Raw genomic sequence first — 24,235 nt, forward strand, 5'->3', positions numbered from 1 at the left:
ATATGGGTGAAATATTAATATTTAAAGGTAGGTTTTCCCTTGTCAAAAGGGTTATTTTGACAGGTCTGACTGCAGGTTTTAAACTGCAGCAATCAGGCTACGTTTGTAGGCCTGAACCTGCGTTTTTGATGTCACCTAGTGGTGGCACAGCAAATGCTGCAGTCCACGGGTGACATTTAACTTTCCATGCCAATGGTGTAGTTTCTTCTGCATATACTATGGCAATACAAGAGAGTTAAATATGCCAGTTGTGAGATAGCCAATTTGTACATGATTTAAGGTGACAGTGACCTGTGTGCAAAGTGTAAAAATCAATACATTTCAGCTGAGAATTGAGATGACCACACAGAAAAGGGGCATTTCCTCACATCCCTATTGTCCTCATTTAGTGACTGATATTTCTCTGGTAACGCTGATGCAGGATGGCGAGTCAGAAACTAGATTGGAAGCAACTTTTTAGTTGATAAGGTGATGAAGGACCTAATCAAAATAAAAACAGGTTGATATATACCAAAGTAAAACGAAGGTCTCCTGTAATGAAGAAAATCGTGAAGGACATCATGGTTTATGTGGACGCATTGACAATGTTAAAAAGAAGGAACATACATAGCTCTAAAACTGATTTTAAATTTGAAGGGCCATTCTCAGTGAGGAATGTTGCCCATAATTTTCTGTTTTTGAAAGATTGATGTTGGTGGGCTGTGCATAATCCTGTTTTGACTGTAAAACTAAAAGAAATGATCACTCCGTAATAAGGATGCACTTCAGGGTCAGAATGTATTTTCTTGCCTTATCAAGGGGATAATAGTTCAAACAACGTCAATGAGGTAGTTAATGGACCGGAGGATGAAGAGCTGTATGTTGTAGTGGCACCCTGCTATTGAGGCCGCAGCTGGTTCCCTTGAAACTGAGGACCTATGTCAGCAGCCTGTAGTGGTTAACAGGTGTATATGAACATTGGTGCATCCCATACATGTGTGTGTGTGTGAATATGAGGTATCTATATGAACAAAAAATCTGGTTATAGAAGGAAATGGGTAAGTGTCTATTTCAAATTCTGGTTTCAACTTTTCTGCATTAATGTCTTTCTGGACAAATATTTGCTGTTTTTTCTTTCATTGTTTTGATGACAAGGGATTTTAGCTTCATTTTATTGCAAGGAAGGGGAGTGTTTCACTGTTTGACAATTGAAACCAGGCCGAAGATCATGTTGTTTGTCGATGGGCTCTGTTAATTTAAAAAAACAACTAATGAAAATGTACCCCAGTGTGTTCTTGATTCTCGTGAACAAAATCATGACACACCCATGTGCTCAAAATTACATATGAACCCATCATACCAGTGTAGCTTCTAGAGATACACCAGCCGAGGTGTGCTCCTCCAGAGCTTTCTCCAAAAAACAAACATTGAAAATAAAACATCTGGAAATACCCACGGTTTTTATAAAGGAACTACCTGTAACGTCAACCTATGTTCCTAGAAAGTAGATCATCTCTCTTGCTGCTGGTTCCAACTTTCATTCTGCTCCTTCTCCCAGAAAAATGTCACATTTCCTACCAAAACGTCATTGATCAAGAAGAAGAGGATGATGTTGAAGATGCTTTAACTGCTAAGAGTGCTGGTGGGGTTTGAGCTTAGGTCGCGATATAACAATACTTCTCCAGACAGTAAAGAATAAATGGAATTCAGTTTTGAAGATGTCGTTTCAGGCTGAAAGCAATCCCAAACTGCATAATCTGTGATAGATAAAGATCCAGTACATTCCAGAATAGGATCAGGAAGCCCCACACGACCTTTAGGAGAATGATCACTATGATGACTCAAGTCATAACAATTCCAGACACACTGAAGACTATGACCCTATTGCCAACATAATAACATTAAGGTGAGACATGTTCTGAGAGAATCACAGATGGCACAGTGTTGGACCTGGGGTTACCAGTCCACATAGGGTAGCCTAGCACAGAGAAGTTAAGTATAAACACCGAGGCTAATTGTATACAGCTTGCATCACACCATTAACAGTAACTCAGTGCGCATCCACCAGAAAAAGAATGACTCTACACCAAGTTGGAAAAATACGGTTTGTTTTATAAAAGTTCTCTTAGTTTCTCTTTCTCTTAGCAGGTTCAAAATTCAGAACAATCAATTACACTCCATCTACTTCTTTTCTTACATCTGTGAGGTTTCCATTTTCATTCTTATCATTGTTTTATACAGCGGAAAGCTTTTCAGTAATTCTTCTTATACCTTTACCTTTTCTTGTTATTAATTACACAGTTCAGTCAAGTTGTGCAACTACATTTACGGTTTCAAAAGTGAAAGCTGTCAGGTACTTTACTCAAGGGAACTCAGGGTCAACAATTTGCTTGACGTCACAACAAGTCGGCAAACCTTTCACCACTGGCATACATTAAGAATGACTTAATCAGCTGTTTGATTGAAAGAGAACAGGCAGGTTATACAAACATTTAATTATGTCTTACATATACCCCTCTCTAGTAGATAGGGCCCTGTATCTCACAAACAACAGCCTTGCCCCGGGGGATCCCCCCGGTATTTCTCTCTGTGTTCTGTCTTTCTTATCTCCTGTCTCAGCCCTATTGCCCTTTTCTCCAATAGCTGTGGGACTACAATCAATCAATCAATCATACCATTTGTATAGCGCACTACTCACCCGGGAGGGTCTCAAGGCGCTTGGGGAAGGGGTATGCTACTGCTCGAACAGCCAGGTCTTGAGTTGTTTCCTGAAGGCGAGATGGTCCTGGGTCAGCCGAAGGTGGATGGGGAGGGAGTTCCATGTCTTGGCAGCCAGGTAAGAGAAGGATCCTCCTCCGGCGGTGGCTCTTCGGATGCGTGGTACGGCTGCGAGGGCGAGGCTGGTGGACCGTAGCTGGCGGGTGGGCGTGTAGAAGGTCAGGCCGTCGTTGAGGTACTTGGGGCCCAGGTCGTGGAGAGACTTGTGTGCGTGGGTGAGGAGCCGGAACGTGATCCTCTTGTCGACGGGGAGCCAGTGCAGATTCCTCAGGTGGCTGGAGATGTGGCTGCGTCGGGGGACATCCAGGATTAGTCGGGCGGAGGCGTTCTGGATGCGCTGGAGTCTTTTCTGTAGCTTGGCTGTGGTTCCGGCGTAGAGGGCGTTTCCGTAGTCCAGTCGGCTGGTGACGAGCACTTGGGTGACAGTCTTCCTGGTCTCGGTCGGGATCCAGCGGAAGATCTTGCGAAGCATACGCAGGGTGTTGAAGCACGATGAGGAGACGGCGTTGACTTGTCTGGTCATCGAGAGGAAGGAGTCCAGGATAAAGCCCAGGTTGCGTGTGTGGTCGGTTGGCTTGGGTGCTGTGCCCAGGGCTGGGGGCCACCAGGAGTCGTCCCAGGTGGGGGGCGAAGATCCCAGGATGAGGACTTCTGTCTTGTCCGAGTTCAGTTTCAGGCGGCTGTCCTTCATCCACTCGGCGACGTCTTTCATCCCTTCGTGTAGGCAGGTTCTGGCGGTGTCGGGGTCTCTGGTGAGGGAGAGGATCAGCTGGGTGTCGTCGGCGTAAGAGATGATGTTGAGGTTGTGCTGGCGTGCGATGGCTGCAAGAGGTCTCATGTAGACGTTAAAGAGGGTGGGGCTGAGTGAGGATCCTTGCGGGACGCCACAGATGACTTCGGTGGCCTCGGAGCGAAACGGTCTGGTATGTCCCTTTTTACAATAGTCACTCTTGTTCAAGTAACACTGGAACGAGCGGGTCCAGTCCTTAGGGAATATCGCTGAAAAAGTTTACGTTCTAGTCTCTGTCAACCCCAGCCGGGCTAGTACTGACTAGTTCTCTGGTCTGCCAGCGATTATGGGCCAGTCACGTTTGTTCCTGACGCCCCCCCCCTTTCCCGGCTTACTTGGCAATATTGTGCTGCCTTCGAGTCCTGGACACCGCCCGTTCTCTGCCCTTGATCAGCGGCTGTCTCCGCTGTTGTCCGGGATGACCCGCTTTCCTCTTTTCTTCAATCAGGGGGTCGGGCGTTCTTCACCGCGCTGCTCTCAGCGGCGTTCGGCCGACTTCCACAGGCTCCCTCACGCCGACTCCACCCACGGCGAGCTCCTCCTTTGCCCGGCCTCTTCCGGCGACTTCGCACCTCCTCCGTCGTCACTGGAGTCCCGCCTCTGGAGCTCTTCGGCTGCCCCGGCTGTTCCCCGCTCTCAGGAAGGACGAGGGGGGGGGCCTCACCTCCATAGACGGACTGTCAGTCAGCGGATCGGGGCCCCCGCACGGTAGGCTTTGCCTCTGTTGAACCAGGTCCGGATCTCACACAGCGCGCCAGCAAGGGGGGGGGGGGGCATCACAACTCCGCCAGCTAGTTCTCCTCCGGTAGTGACAGGGAGGAGTCGAGTAATTCGCTGTGGTCGTTACCACTTCAGGATTAGTTACTCCTCACTCCTTACTGGGCATTCAGAGTTAAGAAGGGTGTTATATTTGTGAGCATGCGGAGTTACCACGGAGGCAGGGTTTGGTCGTCAGGTAAGGGGTCACATCAGTACAGAGGGGTAGCCAGCCCACAGGTCGATCTCTCCCCTCACAGTGCGTGTTCCTCCTCACCACGTCGCCTTACTCCTCACCAGTCCCGCCCCACACTCACTCTGGTCACCTGTAAAATGGCCACCCGAGTTCTGACCCTTATATAGGCTGACCTCAGGCTTCCAGAACCAGCTGGAAGGTTCTGGAATTTTCCTATATTGTCCTATGGGTCCCTTTCCTGAGGTAATCAGTTATGGCAGTTACCGGCCACCATTTTGTATGACTGAATTTCCATCTTTATAAGGGTCACCTAGGCCTCAATCTTTATGGGGATAAAGTAGCACCCACCCCCTAGGACAACACCAAAAAATTCTCGGTGGACATAAAAATGAAAGAATTGGAAGGCAGAAAGGGGACAAACATAAATAAATAAATAGGAGGGACCACCCAAAGGGAGGTCTAACACGCGTCCCCCCAGCTGAAAGTGGGGAGAGCTACCCAACCCCTTGGGAGTTCTCATCACTAAGGCGGAAATATCTGGAGAGACCGTCTGCATTGGCGTGGTCCACTCCAGGTCGATGTTCCACCCGGAACTCCATTCCCTGTAGGGAGATGGACCATCTCAACAGCTTGGGATTCTCCCCCTTCATTTGCATCAGCCAATGAAGGGGTCGATGGTCGGTCTGAACCAGGAAGTGCGAGCCAAACAGGTATGGCCGCAACTTCTTCAGAGCCCATACCACTGCAAAGGCTTCCCGCTCAATTGCACTCCACTTCTGTTCCCGGGGAAGCAGTCTCCTGGACAGGAAGACAACAGGTTGATCCAGACCCTCCTCATTGAGTTGCGATAACACTGCCCCAATGCCATGCTCTGATGCGTCTGTCTGGACAATGAATTCCTTGGAAAAATCCGGGGCCCTGAGGACTGGAGCTGCACACATTGCTTGTTTCAACTTTTCAAAGGCTTGCTGACAAGCCTCCGTCCAGACTACCCGTCGAGGTTGCTTCTAGGATGTGAGCTCAGTTAGGGGTGCCACAATAGTGCCATACCCCTTCACAAAGCAACGGTAGTATCCTGTGGGGCCCAGGAAGGCTCGGACCTCAGTTTGGGTCTTGGGGGGCTCCCAGGCCATGATAGCCTCAATCTTCGCCTGGAGGGGCTGCACCGTTCCCCTGCCCACCAAGTGGCCTAGGTACACAACCGACCCCTGCCCGATCTGACATTTACTGGCCTTGATTGTCAAGCCAGCCTGTTTCAGGGCCTGGAGAACAGCTTGTAAGTGACATAAATGGTCCTCCCAACTGCTGCTGAAGACGGCAATGTCATCCAGATAAGCAGCGGAGAAGGCCTCCATCCCTGAGAGGACCTGATTCACCAGCCGCTGAAAGGTGGCAGGGGCGTTCTTGAGCCCAAAGGGCATTACGCAGAACTGGTAGTGGCCCTCAGGCGTGGAGAAGGCTGACCTTTCCTTTGCTCCGTCTGTAAGGGAGATCTGCCAGTACCCTGAAGTGAGGTCAAAGGTACTCAAGTATTGGGCAGCTCCCAGCCGGTCAATAAGGTAATCCGCCCTAGGGATCGGATGTGCATCAGTTTTGGTCACTGAATTCAGTCCCCTGTAATCCACACAGAACCTTAGTTCTGGAGTGGTGCCCGGTGGGGCAGCTTTTGGTACCAGAACCACCGGACTGGACCAGGGGCTACTAGAAGGTTCAATTACTCCTAGCTCCAGCATCTTTGTGACTTCACTGTGGATGCTGGCCTTCACCTTGTCTGACTGCCGGTAGGTCTTAGACTTCACAGGTGGGCTGTCTCCTGTGTCCACATCATGGGTACACAGGTGGGTCCTTCCCGGGACAAGGGAGAACAGCGAGGAATATTGCTCCAGGACCTGGCGGCAGTCCCTCTGCTGTTCAGGAGTCAGGGATGGTGAGAGAATCACTCCCTCCACCGACCCATCCTTTTCCGGAGACGAAAAGAGATCAGGGAGAGGTTCGCTTTCCGCTTCCTCTGCTCCATCAGTCACCATCATTAAGATGACCTCGGGCCTCTCATGGTGGGGTTTGAGACAATTGGCATGTAGCACCCGTAGGGGCTGTGTGGGGGTTTTCAGATCCACTAAGTAAGTGGCCTTACCCTTCTTCTCCATCACCTCAAAGGGGCCTGTCCAGCGATCCTGGAGGGCACTAAGCTCTCCAGGTTCCATCACCCACACTTTGTGGCCAGGCTCCAATTCCACCGGATGAGCATTGTGGTCATACCACTCCTTCATCACTGCTTGGCTGGCTCCCAAGTTGTCAGAAGCTTGCTTCCACAACTTAGCCATTTGGCTCCGGAAGGCCAGCATGTAGCTCACCACATCCTGGGGAAGCTTCCTGGGAGTCTTTTCCCATCCGTCTTTCACCAGGCTGAGAGGTCCATGCACAGGGTGCCCATACAGAAGTTCGAAGGGGCTGAATCCCACTCCCTTCTGTGGCACTTCCCTGTAGGAAAACAACAAACATGGTAGGAGGACGTCCCATTTCCTCCACAGGCTCTCAGGCAGACTTCTGATCATGCCTTTCAAGGTTTTGTTGAACCTTTCCACTAGACCATTGGTCTGTGGGTGGTAAGGAGTGGCGAGCCAATAGGTAACCCCACACTACTTCCACATAGCCCGCATGTAAGCTGACATGACGTTAGTCCCCCTGTCGGACACAACTTCCTTGGGGAAACCCACTCGGGTAAAGATCCCCATGAGGGCCCTTGCCACTGCAGGTGCAGTAATGGTCCTCAGAGGAATGGCCTCTGGGTACCGTGTGGCGTGATCCACCAGAACCAGGATAAACGTGTGACCAGCTGAAGTTGGTGGATCCAATGTCCCCACAATGTCGATGCCCACCCTTTCAAAGGGGGTGCTAACGACAGGAAGGTGTTCCAGGGGAGCTTTCAGCTTCACCCCTGTTTTCCCACTGGCTTGGCAAGACGCACATGTCCGGCAGTAAGTGTCAGACGCCACTTCCATCTGAGGCCAATAAAAGTGGGGGACAAGCCGGGCAAAGGTCTTGTCCTGACCTAAGTGTCCTGCCAAGGGTATCTCATGAGCCAGTTCTAAAAGAAAGGCTCGGTAACGTTGAGGGACAACTAAGGCCCGTGATGAACCGAGCACTGGTGCCTTAGGTTCACTGTAGAGGAGTCCATCCTCCCAGTAAATATGGTAATTCCCAGTAAAGATCCCTGCTGCCTGGGCTTCAGCCTGTCGCTTCAGTCCCTCAAGGGTAGGGCACTCCTTCTGGCCCTTACAAAACTCCTCCCTGGTAGGCCCTCCTTCCACATGCCACTCAGCAGGAATAGGTAAGTTCTCCAGGGAGACAACATCCCCCTCTGCGGACTCCGGGTCCACCACCGCAGGTGGCCTATCTGTCTCACGGGGCATGGATGCCAAGGCAGGCTTCTCCTGTCCTCGGTTCTTTCCCTTTTTGGCAGCCGGCTGTGCCTTTGTTCCAGGCTCCAACCCAAGCGAACTCCCCCTCCGGGTAGTCGCGGACCTTGTGCTAGCACAGGCCCAGTCAGGTGTACCCAGCATCTCAGAATGAGTCCGGTATTCCACCTCCTTCCAAGCATTGTGCTCCATATCATTCCCCAAAAGACAATCAACTGGCACGGCAGGGCTTACGGCAACTCGAAGTGAACCTGCAACCCCTTCCCATTCAAAGGGAACCTCGGCCACGGGATAGTGGCCCATTCTGCCGTCAGCCATCGCGGCGGGGTGGAGTACATGTGAAATCACCTGCTCTGGAGACACCAGATGACTTCTTACCATAGTCATACTGGCTCCTGTATCTCTCAGAGCTTCCCCTCTTTGGCCATTGATGGTGATCCGCTGCCCATACTTAGTAGTATTTGAGGGCACCTGGATCTTAGGAACCATCTCCCGATCTCCCAGGGACATAAGGTGACACCCGCCCACTCCCCCCCTTATCTAAGGGCAACTCCTCCCCGAGCACTACACTAGATACTCCCGGGGCTTTTCCTCCAGTGGGAGGGGGTGGTCTCTTTGGGCACTTGAAATCTCCCTTATAGTGTCCAATGCCACCACACTCAAAGCAGTGGACAACCCTTGGCTGCTGACTTTGGCCAGGATGAGGGTTTCTGGGCGGGTTAACCTTAGGGGTGAATCCTGTTCCCTTTCCCTGGAAACTGTTTTGGGGGCCTTTTGAGAACGCCCTCTTTTTATCTCCCCCCTCTTTCTTCTGGGGGGCGCCCTGTCCGGTCCTTTGGGAATCCCCTCCAGTCCCCTTTGAGGACACCCGGGTACTAGCCCAGATGTCCGCCTCCTCAGCAAGCTTCCAGGGACTGGTCAGCTTGCTATCCACCAGGTGTTGTCGCAGCTCGGGAAAACATTTCTCGAGTAGATGCTCCTTGAGGATAAGGTCATATAACCCCTCGTAGTCCCCCACCTCGCTGCCTTGCACCCAACTCTCTAGTGCCTTCTTTGCGTAGTCCAGAAAATCCACCCAATTCTGTGTGCTTAATTTATGGCTGCTCCTAAATTTCTGTCGGTATTTTTCCGGAGTCAGCCCAAACATTTTGTTCAGCGCCACTTTCATGGTGGGGTAGTGGGTCTGCTCTCCCTGCTCTAGGGCCAAGAGGGTATCCTTTCCTGCAGGAGGCATGTATTTATACAAGCCACCCACCCCAGTGTTTTTCCAATATCCCATGGGCTCTTAAAGAGACCTCATAGGCAGCCAGCCACTTTGCAATGTCATCCCCTGCGCTATAGCTGGCGACTACGTCCTTTGGTAAATAGGGTCTGGGTTCCCTGGTTGTATCTTTGGATTCGCTGCCACCAACAGGAGTACTGGGAGTCCCTATTTGCAGGGCCTTGAGGTCTAACTCTCTGAGACTCAACTCATGAGCCATCCTCCTTTCCTCCCTCTCCTTTTCCAATCTAGCTAGCTCCCACTTCAACTGCCTTTTCTCTCTCCGGTCAGCTAATTATGCTTCAGTCAAACTTCTTACAGAGACACTGCTGCCCTCCCTTGAATGTGTCCTAGGACCTGTTAGTAGGTTCCCCACTTCAGGTTGGTACAGTCCATCCACTCCGATGACAGTGTCCCGATCCCCCTCTTCCTCCTCCTCCTTCCCATCTGGGTGAGCTGCCACCCACGCTCTCAAGCTGGTCTGGAGTTCCCCCTTTTTAGCACCACGCTTGAAAAACACTCCCTTACTTTGACAAAATTCCCTGAGTTGGGCCGCAGTGTAGGTCTCCAACTCCTCCAAATCAAATCCCATCTTGTCAGTAGGGACTCAAATAACCACTTGGAAGTTAAAAGGAAGGGCGTTAAGTAAGGGCTACCTCCACCCACCACCAGGAGTAATTTTGGAAAAGCAAAAAATTAATTAGGGAGTCCGCTAGGAGAAAACTCCAGGTGTAGGTCTGTGGAGTACACTAGGCTACTGCTAAGTGGACGCAAGCACAAGCTCTATCCCACCGCTGAACACCAATTATGTTGGACCTGGGGTTACCAGTCCACATAGGGTAGCCTAGCACAGAGAAGTTAAGTCTAAACACCGAGGCTAATTGTATACAGCTTGCATCACACCATTAACAGTAACTCAGTGCGCATCCACCAGAAAAAGAATGACTCTACACCAAGTTAGAAAAATACGGTTTGCTTTATAAAAGTTCTCTTAGTTTCTCTTTCTCTTGGCAGGTTCAAAATTCAGAACAATCTATTACACTCCATCTACTTCTTTTCTTACATCTGTGAGGTTTCAATTTTCATTCTTATCATTGTTTTATACAGCAGAAAGCTTTTCAGTAATTGTTCTTATACCTTTACTTTTTCTTGTTATTAATTACACAGTTCAGTCAAGTTGTGCAACTACATTTACGGTTTCAAAAGCGAAAGCTGTCAGGTACTTTACCCAAGGGAACTCAGGGTCAACAATTTGCTTGACGTCACAACAAGTCGGCAAACCTTTCCCCACTGGCATACATGAAGAATGACTCAATCAGCTGTTTGATTGAAAGAGAACAGGTAGGTTATACCAACATTTAATTCTGTCTTACATATACCCCTCTCTAGTAGATAGGGCCCTGTATCTCACAAAGCCACAGCCTTGCCCCAGGGGATCCCCCCCGGTATTTCTCTCTGTGTTCTTTCTTATCTCCTGTCTCAGCCCTATTGCCCTTATCTCCAATAGCTGTGGGACAACGGTCTGGTATGTCCCTTTTTACAATAGTCACTCTTGTTCAAGTAACACTGGAACGAGCTGGTCCAGTCCTTAGAGAATATCGCTGAAAAAGTCTACGTTCTAGTCTCTGTCAACCCCAGCCGGTCTAGTGCTGACTAGTTCTCTGGTCTGCCGGCGATTATGGGCCAGTCACGTTTGTTCCTGACGCCCCCCCCTTTCCCGGCTTACTTGGCAATATTGTGCTGCCTTCGAGTCCTGGACACCGCCCGTTCTCTGCCCTTGATCAGCGGCTGTCTCCGCTGTTGTCCGGGATGACCCGCTTTCCTCTTTTCTTCAATCAGGGGGTCGGGCGTTCTTCACCGCGCTGCTCTCAGCAGCGTTCGGCCGACTTCCGCAGGCTCCCTCCCGCCGACTCCACCCACGGCGAGCTCCGCCTTCGCCCGTCCTCTTCCCGCGACTTCGCACCTCCTCCGTCGTCACTGGAGTCCCGCCTCTGGAGCTCTTCAGCTGCACAGGCTGTTCCCCGCTCTCAGGAAGGACGAGGGGGGGGTCTCACCTCCACAGACGGACTGTCAGGCAGCGGATCGGGCCCCCGCACGGTAGGCTTTGCCTCTGTTGAACCAGGTCCGGATCTCACACAGCGCGCCAGCAAGGGGGGGGGGGGCCTCACAACTCCGCCAGCTAGTTCTCCTCCGGTAGTGACAGGTAGGAGTCGAGTAATTCGCTGTGGTCGTTACCACTTCAGGATTAGTTTCTCCTCACTCGGCATTCAGAGTTAAGAAGGGTGTTATATTTGTGAGCATGCGGAGTTACCACGGAGGCAGGGTTTGGTCGTCAGGTAAGGGGTCACATCAGTACAGAGGGGTAGCCAGCCCACAGGTCGATCTCTCCCCTCACAGTGTGTGTTCCTCCTCACCACGTCGCCTTACTCCTCACCAGTCCTGCCCCACACTCACTCTGGTCACCTCTAAAATAGCCGCCCGAGTTCTGACCCTTATATAGGCTGACCTCAGGCTTCCAGAACCAGCTGTAAAGTGCAAAAAAAACTCTGCTGCGCTACGCGGAGCTCCAAGAGCAGTGGAGCGCGTTGGATAAATATTGTTCGCAGTGATTTCAGTACCAGGTGTTTGTCCGCAGTGTGCAATCATCGCGAACGGCACAATGCACAGCGTAAGCGGGCGCTGCTGCTCGAGTAGATTTTTCTCGAGAGGCAGCTTTCTCAACGCGAACGGACAGTTTCTCAATATGAACGGTCATGAGCATACACGACCACTCTCATTGAGAAATATGGCCGCCTGCGTTGAGAAAATATGCCGGGAGGTTGTTTTTCCACACTTGCGTTCGCCAACTTGATGTTGAAGATCGCGAACGAGGAAGAATCTTACTGGAGGTGGATTTTCCTCACTCACGCTCGCCAACTTGACATTGACAAACGTGAGCGAGGAAAAAAACTCCACTTAGAAATGCGAAGCGGAGTTCATTGGAACTCCGCGAGCTCCATGCAACGCAGAGTGTGGGAAATTCAGCGATCGGCGCGGAATTCACCGCCCAGACTAACATACTATTTATTTATTTATTAGTAACTTGTAAAGCTCGCGGCTACCCCCGACGGGGGTGTCCCGGCGCTAAAGACCAACAGACTTGGAAAGGAGGAAGTGCTTTAAGGGAGGGTAAACAACCAAGTTTTCAATTTGGTCCGGAACTGTGATTCAGTTGAAATAAACCTGAGATCAAGTGGAAGGCTGTTCCAGAGTTTAGCTGTTATAACTCCAAACGCTCTGCCACCCATTCTGGAATGGCGAAATCGAGGGACAACCAGAAGGCGCAAGTTGTTAGACCTCAGGGCTCTGACCGATTGAGATAGGATAAGTCTCTTTCTCAAGTATCCCGGGCCCAAGCCGCTAAGGGCCCGAAAAGCAAGAGTCAGAATCTTAAACTGAATACGACGGGCAATAGGAAGCCAATGTAGCTTCTTGCGATAGGAAGTGACAGAATGTCGATAAGGTATGTTGCCAATCAGTCTCGCCGACGCGTTTTGAACGATCTGCAAGCGTTCAATATGGTACAAGGGAGCACCGACGAAGAGACTGTTGGCATAATCCAAGTGTGACGTGATCAGGGCATGAATGATGGTTCTACGGGCATCCAGCGGGAGGTAAGGGAAGATCTTCCTGATCATACGTAATTTCCCGAAGCATGCAGTCGTGACCTTATTAATTTGAACATTGCAGGACAAGGTGTTATCGAATAGGAAGCCCAGGTTACGAGCTGTTTGAACCGGGGTGAGGGGAGGATTCAGTATCGTCGGCCACCACAAACTGGCAGGAAGCGTGGATTTCTGATTGAAAAACAGAACCTCAGTCTTGTCAGTATTAAGTCTAAGATGATTAGCGGTCATCCAAGAACAAATACTGCCAAGACATCTGACTATACATTTTCTCAAGCATGCAGCAGAGACAGTGCGTCTGGTGGCTGATACAGACGCTTATCTCATGGACCGTCTTTCTTCTCACTAAGGGTGATCAAACTATTTATGATAGCTGTTAATGACTTTCTCCAGTGAGGCAGCCAGCTCCTTGAAAACTGAAAGCAGACCTTACGCTGCCCATTGCTCCACCATTTCAACCAATTAGAAATCAGATTTTCCTAGCCCAACAGTAGAGGTTAATTCTTCCCTCCCTGACCTTTCATACATGTGAGAGTCCAGTCTCTGAAAGCCACATTTGAATACCTTAAACAATAAAATCACCATTGTGTGTTTTCATGAAGTAATTAACCAAGAAGTAAAAAGCAACTGGTCTAGGCTCTTCTACTACACTTTGAACAGGAACGCAGATGAGCTGCAAAACTATCCTAAATGTTTTATTTGGCTCACACAAGGATACATTAATGCCAAAATGAACAGTCAGCCTTTGGAGCTGTACTGACTCCCCAGCCCCCCTACCCCCCATCATTACCTTTTCTCACAAAAATGTGTCGTCATGGTGTCTCTTCGGTGGACTTTTTGATCTTTATCTTCCACTTAGACATCCAGCAACTATTTAAGATTTCTGATGCACTTCTGAGATTTCAGCTGATAATTATCGTAAGTGTGGGACTCGCTGTGCGGCTGTGGATGTATCCTTGTTGTCAATGGTATGATGCCTGTAAGATACAAAGACAAGAAATACATAAAACATTAAGCAAAACTCCAGGGAGTTTTGTTTCCTGGCGGGTTGAGGGCTGATATCAGAGAAACAATGTGGTCTACGGGGATGGCACAACAATTCCACGCAACACTTGTGATCGCAAGGAACTCTGCCTGCAAAAAGAATTCCTACAAACGGGTACGATGAACAGCTCAGTGTAGCAATAAAATAGCACACACTTTGTTGATGTTACATGTCAATCTCTCATGAATAAATGTCATGCATACTTCTGCACATTTCCCCTAATTGTGAGTAATTATGGCCTAATGGATGAGGGCCCTGATGTGCCCTGTAGCCACAATATACATTCCAGAAAATTGATATTTAAAATATGGTCAGTATCCAAGATACGGCAAAGCCAGTGTAGCAGCAAATAATCCATAGATAAAATGTCAAGGGTACTCACTTCGTCTAAGGACGACGCCAGGGAAAAGTCTACCTTGTGACCCACCACATCTGGATTTTACCAGGAAATTTCGGGGGGCAGCTATTTAATGAGTGAAAGCTGTTGTTTCCTCCATTGGGGCCTGGGGTAAGACGTAAATACGTGCATGTTGTGCGTTTTCGTCTAATTGGAAAGGCATAAAACAGTCAGCCCGAAGTCATCTGATATTTCACACAAAGATGTACACACACCATGCGCCTCATTACATCATAATCCATCTCCCAATATGGCATTGATACTTGTACTATATCCTCCTAATTTGGACAGGGAGTAATGATACAGCTGTGAGTTTTGATGAGTGTCTTAACAACCAAGACAGATATCTGAATTTCACTCACACTTGCTGGAACATGTATAGCATTCTTTGATTTACAGATCACAACTGCGGAGGGCACCCAAACCATGTCTACCAGAAACCCACTGATAGGAACAGTCTTCTTAGGTTTGATAGTTAACACCCCCATGCTTTAAGGGAAAACGTACCCTACGGCCAATTCCTCCGCATATGCCAGAGTTATATAATCATGCATAGCATCTCATTTTACAGAACATGAACACAATAAAATTCAGGTTAAATGAGTGGACCTTAAAACCATTATCAACTACTCCTGCAATGTGTCCATGTAGGAAGTTCTCCAAATGAAAGTAAAGAGGTGAGTATATAGCCTAAGGACCCACATTATTGGCATAAATGATGACATTCCTTGGCTTCAGATGTGAAACACATGACCCACCTACTGATGAGTTTATTCCAGCTAACACTTGTCACAATCAGAAAACTTCGGTCATTATTCAGATTCACCTTCTACGAAAACATGTTTTAAATAATGGGCCTATTAAACACATGGGGTATTATGAGCACGGGCAGAATGATGTGATATGGTTTTGAGTACACAGTGCTCTTACAGAGGGGTGCCCCCGTCTATTCTTTCCTCTTTTATATTATTTTAAGAGGCTTCGTAGCCTGTAATAAATATAGCGAACAGCACACTAACGATTTATAGCCCGTAGTGAATATTGTGCCCAACATAGTGGCATTATTTTTTTCTACACTTTATTGTGGTAGGTTTCTTTCTGAGTTCTTATCACTTTCCTCTCTACCAAATGATGTCTCGAAAACCAGCGCAGAATGCCCGCAGCCTGGTTGAGTTCCATGGAAACTCCTAGCACGATGACATACAACGTTTTACATAACGACATACACATACATACCAAGCATCTTTTTCCTCTTTCATATGTTTCTAGGCAGGTCCATAGCCTGTAATGAGTACATCAAACAACACACCAATGATTTTGAGCCCTTAATGAGTATTTTGACTAACATAGTGGCATTCTATTTTTTCCTCCACTTTTTTTGTAGGGGGTTTCTTTTGGAGTTGGAGTTTGTTGTTTTACTCCCTAGCACATGATGGACAGAATACGAGCATAGCTTGCCCACAGCTTCTTTGGTCGCCATGGATGCTCATAACACGTCACCTCAGGAGGATACACACTCCACATGCGTAATTACCTCATATGTGGTACCCCAATGGTGGAAACAACTGCTTTGTCTCACCCTTTAAAAGTATGCCTCCGACATTTACCTGTAATATCCGGATGTGGTGGTCAAACGGTAGGCTATTCGCTAGCGTTGTCCTTGACCAAGTGAGAACTCTTGAAATGTTGTCTATGGAGCTTTTGGTTATGCCTTATCTTGGTAACTGACCATATTATGCAGTGTGTGACTACAAGGCTTGTCCAGCTCCCCCATCTAGGAGGCAACATATACCTACGATTGGGGTAAGCAAGTAGAAATATGCATGACTTGTATTCATGAGAGATTGATATGTTAGATCACAAAATGTGTGTCAAACACATGTGTGGTTTTTGCAGTGTTTCTCACAATTGATGCATGAAATTGGTGTGGTGTCACCACCGTTTGTCAGGTTGCTTCTCCGATATCAGCAATTTGTTAATGCACACCAGGTATCACGACAACTTTCTGGAGTTTTCTTTATTTTATGTATTTCTAGCTTTGTATCTTACAGATACCATACCTTTGACAACGGTGATATACCCACAAGGGGTACTTACGATAATTATCAGTTTGTCTGAAAGTGTATGATTGCGGATTAGAGTTGCAGCACCGAGGGATCTCAGCCCTGCATAAGGTTGCAGACCCCTGTGGGGCCCTAAATACAGCCGAAAGGGAGCCCTGACAATCCCTAGACCCATAGTTTGTGTATTTAATATTCCACAGCTAAATATCCCAGAATAAATGAGAGAAAAAGTTTCAATGTAAGGGATTTTTATTCTTTCAAACAGATACCGAACTTCATCGAGAGTGAGCTCACCACGACCTTCAAGTGCTCTAGAAGTTTTTTGATGAGCCCTTTCCCCCCCAACAAACCTTTGGGTGGATGTGACAACCCTATGATGAAGTGTGACACCTGGGTAGGTGTGTAAGGGCCCATCTAATATTTTAAAGAGTACCGATAGACATACAAAGTAACACAGGTCGGCACTTTTCAAACAAGAAATTCCTTCAAATTATTCCCAGGTAACATATTCTCCTTTTTTAACCTATGTGTTAGTCTGACTTAAAATGTATAACCCAGCAGTTAGTCTTTTTAATGGTGATAACTTTGGAAGGGTGTCTGAAATTCATGTGCTTTTGTTATTAATCGACTTTCATAGGAATAAGTTAGCCTTTTGTACACACTCTTCTTTTCTGCCTAGCTTCATTTCAGATTTCTATTTGAATGAGTATTTTAAACTACTTTCTTTGCATGTTACCTACGGCAGAACAGTCCTATATATTAACCAGGTTCTTAGATCTTACTTGCATAAAACGACTTAAACATAAACCTGCATTTTGCCTCTCACTCTTAAGGTGCAGTTCTGTTAGCATCTAAGACAAATATTGTTTCTTATCTTTGCTTATGTAATCAAAATACTACCCATTGACTTCCATGGAGAAGTAGGACTTGCTTCACTAGTTAAAATGCAGCAGTGTAAGTCCTGAAAGATAACACGTCCATTTTCTCAAATTTGTTGTATTGCTATGTAGAAAGCAATCCACTCTTTCTCCAAATATTACTATATTAAACTCTGACAGAATAGATTAGTGGGTAAGACAGGCTACCATTAGGAACTTGATTCATCTATGATTTGTTGTCCTCTATGCTGTCCTTACAGTCATCATATGATGAAGATCCCAGGATGAAGGAAAGGCTTCTTACCTGTAATTGTACATACCAATTACAGGTAAGAAACCGTTTGTTGGTATCTTTCTTATTGGTGGCCATACTACTTAGTTTTCCTTGTGGCAAAGAACTGTATGGATTCGCGACTGTGTGAACAGGGCCTGTGCTGACAATAGGGGGTTGTGGCCCGAAAGATGGAGCCTCTGTTTGTATTCTTTGTTCAGATGCTATTTTCCAAATCTGCTTTATTTTTTTCAGTCTATCTAATTTAAACCTTTTTTCCCTGTACTCCTACTGGGCTAGCGTAGAATATTCAAGTTGACATTGATAATTGAGATACACATGATAGAGAGCTAAACTACAGGTAAGAAACATTTCAGTTTAACCTCTCTGAATCTACTTGAAAAACCTCATTAGTCACTATCTCTGTAAAGGGTAGAATCATTACAACTGATTAGCTTTCGTGCATACTAAAAGGTTTCATTCATTGAGATAGTGATCTTAACATTTTTTAGAGAATATTTCTGTTTATGCACAACAAAACCATATTCTAGGAAGCGAAACACACTGATGTGTCTTTGACTGGGTACAATTCTCTTACATGTTTTTCTGCACCTAATTCTGGTATTAAAAGGCCTACTTTGTAATGATTTGTGCATATAAAAGACAAACGTCAGTGGAATCATCCTCATTGCAAAATGAAGATGCCAAAACATGTTTTTGATGGCAGCCCTATTTCTACCAGTTTGACAATCATCCAGGAAGGGATTGAAATATTGCTTTAAGAGCTTCAGTAACTATTTCTATTTCAGTAACATTGGCTTATAGAATGACTGAGCTACAAGGTCTGTCAAACGAGGAGAACGTCAATGTCTTTAAGACAAAACAATTCACCCTTTCAGTCTTCCTATATTTGACACAAATTTCTATCTAATCAAATAAATGCACCTTCCTGCCCTTTTTTAAATTAAAAGCTGAAAGAATTTGACATAATTTTAAGGTTTCTATAGTACTTCCCTTTTCTTTGTGGTGAATCTAAAGTTCCTAGTGGAGGTCACCCAATTATTTGTTTGTTATTATTATTTTTTTTGTTTGAGTCACAAAAGAAAGGCTAAGATTTCCTTGGGAAATGTCCATTATAACACAGGCATTACATCGCAATGCCTTTAAACGCAACTTTTACAACAAAAGTGCCTTTACATCGCATGCCATTGCTACGCATGCCATCACAACACATTAAAAGGTTAGTAATGGAGAATTTTAAGTTTTAGGGTTGGTATGGGTTTTGGGGTAGTTGAGAATATTAATTGTTACCCCTACTCTATCCAAAACTTTCTCTACTGTTGCACTCATTGGAGTGGGAATAGTAATTTTCACCCCTACGCTATCCAGCAATTTCCCTACTGTTGCACTCACTGGAGGGGGTATAGTAATTTGTAACCCTACGCTATCCAACACTTATCCTACTGTTGCACTAAAAGTATTAATCATTGTAATGGTATGTGTTTTAATGGTATATGTTGTAATGGAATGCTTTGTAATGGTAGTTTAAAAAATGCGTTATAATGGTATGCATTGTAAAATAATGTAATGGGAGTTGCGTTGTAAAAACTGTGATGTAAAAGCATGTGTTGTAATTGCTTGGGACGTCATATATTCAATTTCCTTAGTTTATTGGACAGACTTCTGTATGCTAGGAAGGTACTCACTCAGGGGTTTTCCACTCCCACAAAATGTTCACATATATACTGCCAGATAACACTGCTGTCTCAGTTTTCCAGAGTCATATTTCCATAAATGTAGTCTCCAAAGCTAGGTCTATGCCTTTGGCTTGTTTCTGACCATCGAGCATTTGGTGTTGATTCAGAAGCGATGTAGAAAAGCCTTTCTCTATAAATCATGTACTGGGTGCCATATTTGTCTGCCTCCCTTTTATTATGTTTTGTTTAGAATTTCTTCTGTGGCGGGAATGAAAGCATGTGAAAAATATTCTCACCTGAGTAAGTCTTGAACCTGCAGTCCATTTTTTTTAACTGTTTTTATTGATATAAACAAATAGGGCATGACAGTTACACACGATACATATTCGTAAATGGCCGCAATCATAACAGGACTTCATGAAAATGTCGTACAGCTCATATATAATAGAGATGGATTATTACAGACAGCTCTCCTCCCATACACCCCATCTCGTGCTCCAGCTATGGCGATGCAGCCTGCCCCTCTAATGGCGGTGGCTCACAAATATAGCCTCTGAATTTATTCCATGCACCCCATACTTTTTCCCCACTTGTGAGGGCAACCACAATGTATAAAAACCAACTTTTCGGCCAGCATTGCATCATCCATGTCCATGCACCAGTGTCGGAGCGTGGGCACCGCATCGGATCCCCACAATCTAGCAATATTCCGTTTGGCAAACATCATTCCCAATATAACCCAGTACTGGCTCTGATGAGTGAGGTCATTTGCCTCCCACACATTCAAAAGGCAACGCCTCGGCTCCGGCACCAGTGAAACACCCACCGCCTGTGACATCGTACGCATCACCGTGACCCAGTATCCTGAAATTGTGGGGCAGTCCCAGATTGTGTGATAGAAGGTACCCCTCTCCCCGCACCCCCTAAGACAGTATGGGTGTTGAGCTTTCTTAATGGCATATAGCGTCGTTCTGGTGTAGTATGTGCGATGGAGTATTTTTAATTGGATCAGTCTGAGTCTGGACGGTATTGCTGTTTCGCGCGGGGATGACAGGGCCTCTTGCCATTCGGATTCTTCAAAGTCTCCCACCTCCCTAGACCATGCGCGCTGTAATCTAGACATCGGGTCCGGCAAGTTGTTAACTAATTTGCGGTAAGTGAAGGATGTCGCCCTGGTGGTCATATGCTCTGTCAGGAGCCTATCCTCGAGTGGGGTGGCCTCAGGTAACAATGTGCCCGGCGCTATGACTACCTGTAGTGCATGCCGGATTTGGAGATATCTGAATTTTTCTGTGTGCTGCATTTGGTACTGAGTTTCTAAATGTGTGAATTCGACCATCGCCCCCTTTTTCCATATGTCACTTACCGTGGAGAGCCCAATATTGTCCCAGGCTTCAAACCCTTTACTGTTCCTGAGTTGTCCCAGCCTTTGCGAGTCCCAGAGGGGCGTCATTTGTGTAATTGTTCGCGCACATTTTAATCGGGCCTTAGCTTGGTACCAGATGTGAATAGTATGGGCCGTTGGGCCGGATAACCCTGATGGTCTACGTGCACTGTATAGGGCCACCAGCAGTCCATCCCCCTCCAGTTCCTGCCTGTCTGATCGATAAGCCGGCTCGTCCTGTGGTGCATGAAGCCAGAGGTTGATTATTTTAAGGTGTGCCGCCCAGTAATACAGTTGCACGTTCGGAATCACTATTCCTCCATCGTACCAACTGCGTACTAGTTTGCCCCGTGCAATCCGCGCCGGTCTATTCCCCCAGAGTAAACCCGCCACTGCAGCCGCAATGGTGTTGAAGTAGGCCTGAGCCACTGGAAATGGCGTATTTTCTAAGATATATAAAAACCGCGGAAGAGACATCATTTTATAGAGCGCCGCTTTACCTAGCATTGTGACAGGAAGACCGTGCCAAACCGCAACATCCCGTCTGGATCTGTCCAGTGGGGGCTTCAGGTTTTTTCATAGAACTCGTTAGGATCTGGAGTTACAAATATGCCCACTGCAGTCCATTTTTAATAAACTCTTTACTTTCAACAAAGATAAAGAGAACTGGACTCAAAAATAGTTGTTCAGGGCGCCACCTACAGTTGGTCAGCAACCACCTCTGCTAAGGTTCTTATGCATCATATCTTAAGCTGATTATGAGCTAGAACAGCTGTTGGGCTACTGTGAGTTTATTTTCCATCCAAAACTGATTTATAGTACTTTTATTGAAATCTATCAGTGTTCCCACTTTCATGATGCATGCATTCATAATGTTCCTTAAAGAATGCTTTACTCTCTCTGGGAACCACTGATATCTCAATAGTTTGGGATTGTATGAAAGCCTTTATTAGGGGGCAACTCTTCAGTTCATTTTTAGCACAAAATAAGCAGGTAACTGCGATGGTAGAACAGGATCGTCTAGAATACTTAGACCTTCAACATCACCATGCTAGAGCAATTGGTGCAAGTGATCCAGGGCTAATGGATAAATATTGCTACTAATTACCATAAGTACAAAACTCTACAGTATTAATATGGGGAAAGGGTGGGGCGTGTGCTGGCATCCCAATTTGCGGATCAAAAGGCTTGATCTTATAATAAATTAATCAAAGAGGATGGTGGCCTGTCTGTTACTCAGCCGCAGGATATTGTGGAGCAGTTTAGATTATTTTACGCTAATTCATATTCAGAGTCTGAGCCATTTAATAAGCAGATCTTTCTTGAGTATTTACAGGAGGGTCACCACCCCCAACTCAACTCTTTTGATGCTATAGAGTTACATAAAGATATAGAACCTCTTGAGGTTGAGGAGACTATAACATTTCTGCCCTCGGGCAAAGCTATCGGCGAGGACACCATCCCGCTTGAATTTGATAAAATATTTAGTGATAAATTGGTGCCGGTCTTCATGTAGATGTGTATGGATATTACCAGTGGGGGCGAGGCTCCTACTTCATGGAGTGTTACTAATATTGTCCTATTCCCTAAGAAGGGAAAGCTAAGTGACGATAGAGTTCTAATCGGCCAATATCTTTAATTAATGCAGATGCCAAAATCTAGTCTAAGATTTTGGCTTCATGCCTCGCTCCTATTATCCACAAGTTAGTCTCGGAACAGCAGCATGGCTTTGTTTCTGGGCGAGATACGACCTCTCCCATTAGCACCGCTGTAACTGCCTTCGACTTCTCCGGTAAATCTAATAAACTGATAGGGATGATCATGTAAGATGCGGGAAAGGCATTTGACAGAGTTGCCTGGGAAGCTCTATGGTTGACTATGGTCACATTTGGTCCTGGCGCTTGGTTTATCTTTTATGTGCAGAAGCTTTATAAGAAGCTGGTAGCATCAATTAAACGGAATGGTATTACATCTGCCCGTTTTACAATTCAAAGGGGGACTAGACAGGGATGCCCACTGACCCCCTTGCTGTTTTCTCTGTACATTGAGCCGTTTATAAGGTATTTACAACAGGACGGAGGGATTTCCCCAGTGTGTCTTAACTGCGTCGAACTTAAAGTCACTGCATATGCAAACGATATTGCAGTTTTTTCTGCTAATCCTGGTAACGCTGTAGCCAACATCATGCGACAGGCTGAGCAATTTGGCTCCTTTTCTGGCTATAAGTTGAACGCAGTCAAGATTCAGAGAATTTTACATTTCCAATCTGAAAATGTGCTTCTCTCTAGGGGTCACACTAACAGCTACCTACCTTGGTGTTTGTCTTAGCAGTGAAGTTGATGATATTGTATCTTTGACTTATGAGCCACTACTCAAAACAATCCTGGCTAAATTGCATAGTTGGCATCGGCTTCCTATCAGAATTTATGGAAGGTGCAACATAATTAGAATGACTGTATTGCCTAAATTTCTGTATTTATTTCATTCTATACCTTTACAGGTTCCTCTGTGTTTTTTTGAACACTTAGACAGGTATATCGGCAGTTTCATTTGGGGGTATAGACGTGCCAGGAGGGCTCTTCGGCTTATGAAATTGCCATATACACAAGGGGGGTTTAAGCTACCAGACTTCAAGCTCTACTACTGGGCTTCTTTCCTTGGATGGATTCGGGGTCTGCTGTGTGGGACGGAGGCTGTTCCAGCGTTTGTGTTCAATCAGTTAGCCTGCAGTCCATTAGCCAGGTTCATGTTATATAAGACCTTTGATCCGACCTACTTATAGCGAGTTATGTTCAAGATTGACAGAGATATTACTAAGGTTTGGCAGGATATTTGTAAACAATACTCTTTGCCCCACTTTCATCAATATACCTTGCTATGGTGAAATCCTATGCTCCTTGATATATTCCAAGACACTATCGGGAAGGGGTGGCAACGAAGCGGCATCAATCAGATCGGATAACTGTAGATGAACGTGGGTTTCGCTGTTTTAGCTCACTAAAAGCTGAGTTTGGACTAAGGCAGAGTACCTTTTTTAAGTACTTACAAATTAGGGACTTCTTCGTTAGAGGTCAAAAGCTATTAGTAATGCCAAATCCATCGAAAATACTGTCAGGAATATATAAGAGTTCCTGCTGTGGTGCAATTGGTGCTGCCTATCAGAAATTCTTAGCAGCAGCTAATGATGATAGTTTGCATATACCTACTAAACTGAGCCGGACTCTCAGGGCTGATATAACGGCTGAGGAAATACAGGAGTCAATGGGGGTATTGGATAGGACAGTAACTTCTGTTAATTTTAAATTAAAGCAGCATCGGACAATTTATAAGCTGTATTACACACCAGCGATCATTTCTTGTTTTGATTTCAAAGTATTTTATTGATTTTTATAAACAAGTACATTAGCATTTCTGTTACGAGGCTTAGCCAAACTTAACTTTTGTTGCAGTAAATACAGGTAAGTGGGCAGTATCTCGGTCCTCTGTTAAGTCATTTTGTCCAAAATGTCAACTATTTGCAGCTGACTTACGGCATATGTTCATTGACTGCCCCGGGCTCAATACATTCTGGACTGAGGTTTCCAATATTGTTACCCTGTTTCTTGGCCAAAATTATCAGCTCACTAAAAAAGAAATATTCTTGGGGATCAAATGCG

The 24,235-nt window shown here is 46.3% G+C and overlaps 1 protein-coding gene across 3 annotated transcripts in view; it reads left to right on the top strand.

Moving 5' to 3' along the window:
• GALNT10 (polypeptide N-acetylgalactosaminyltransferase 10) overlaps positions 1 to 24,235 on the top strand; it is a 688,264-nt gene that overhangs the window by 412,950 nt on the left and 251,079 nt on the right. The gene's annotated exons all lie outside the window — the stretch shown is intronic.

Source organism: Lissotriton helveticus, chromosome 7 (genome assembly GCF_964261635.1).
Source record: "Lissotriton helveticus chromosome 7, aLisHel1.1, whole genome shotgun sequence".
Taxonomy (NCBI): Eukaryota; Metazoa; Chordata; class Amphibia; order Caudata; family Salamandridae; genus Lissotriton; species Lissotriton helveticus.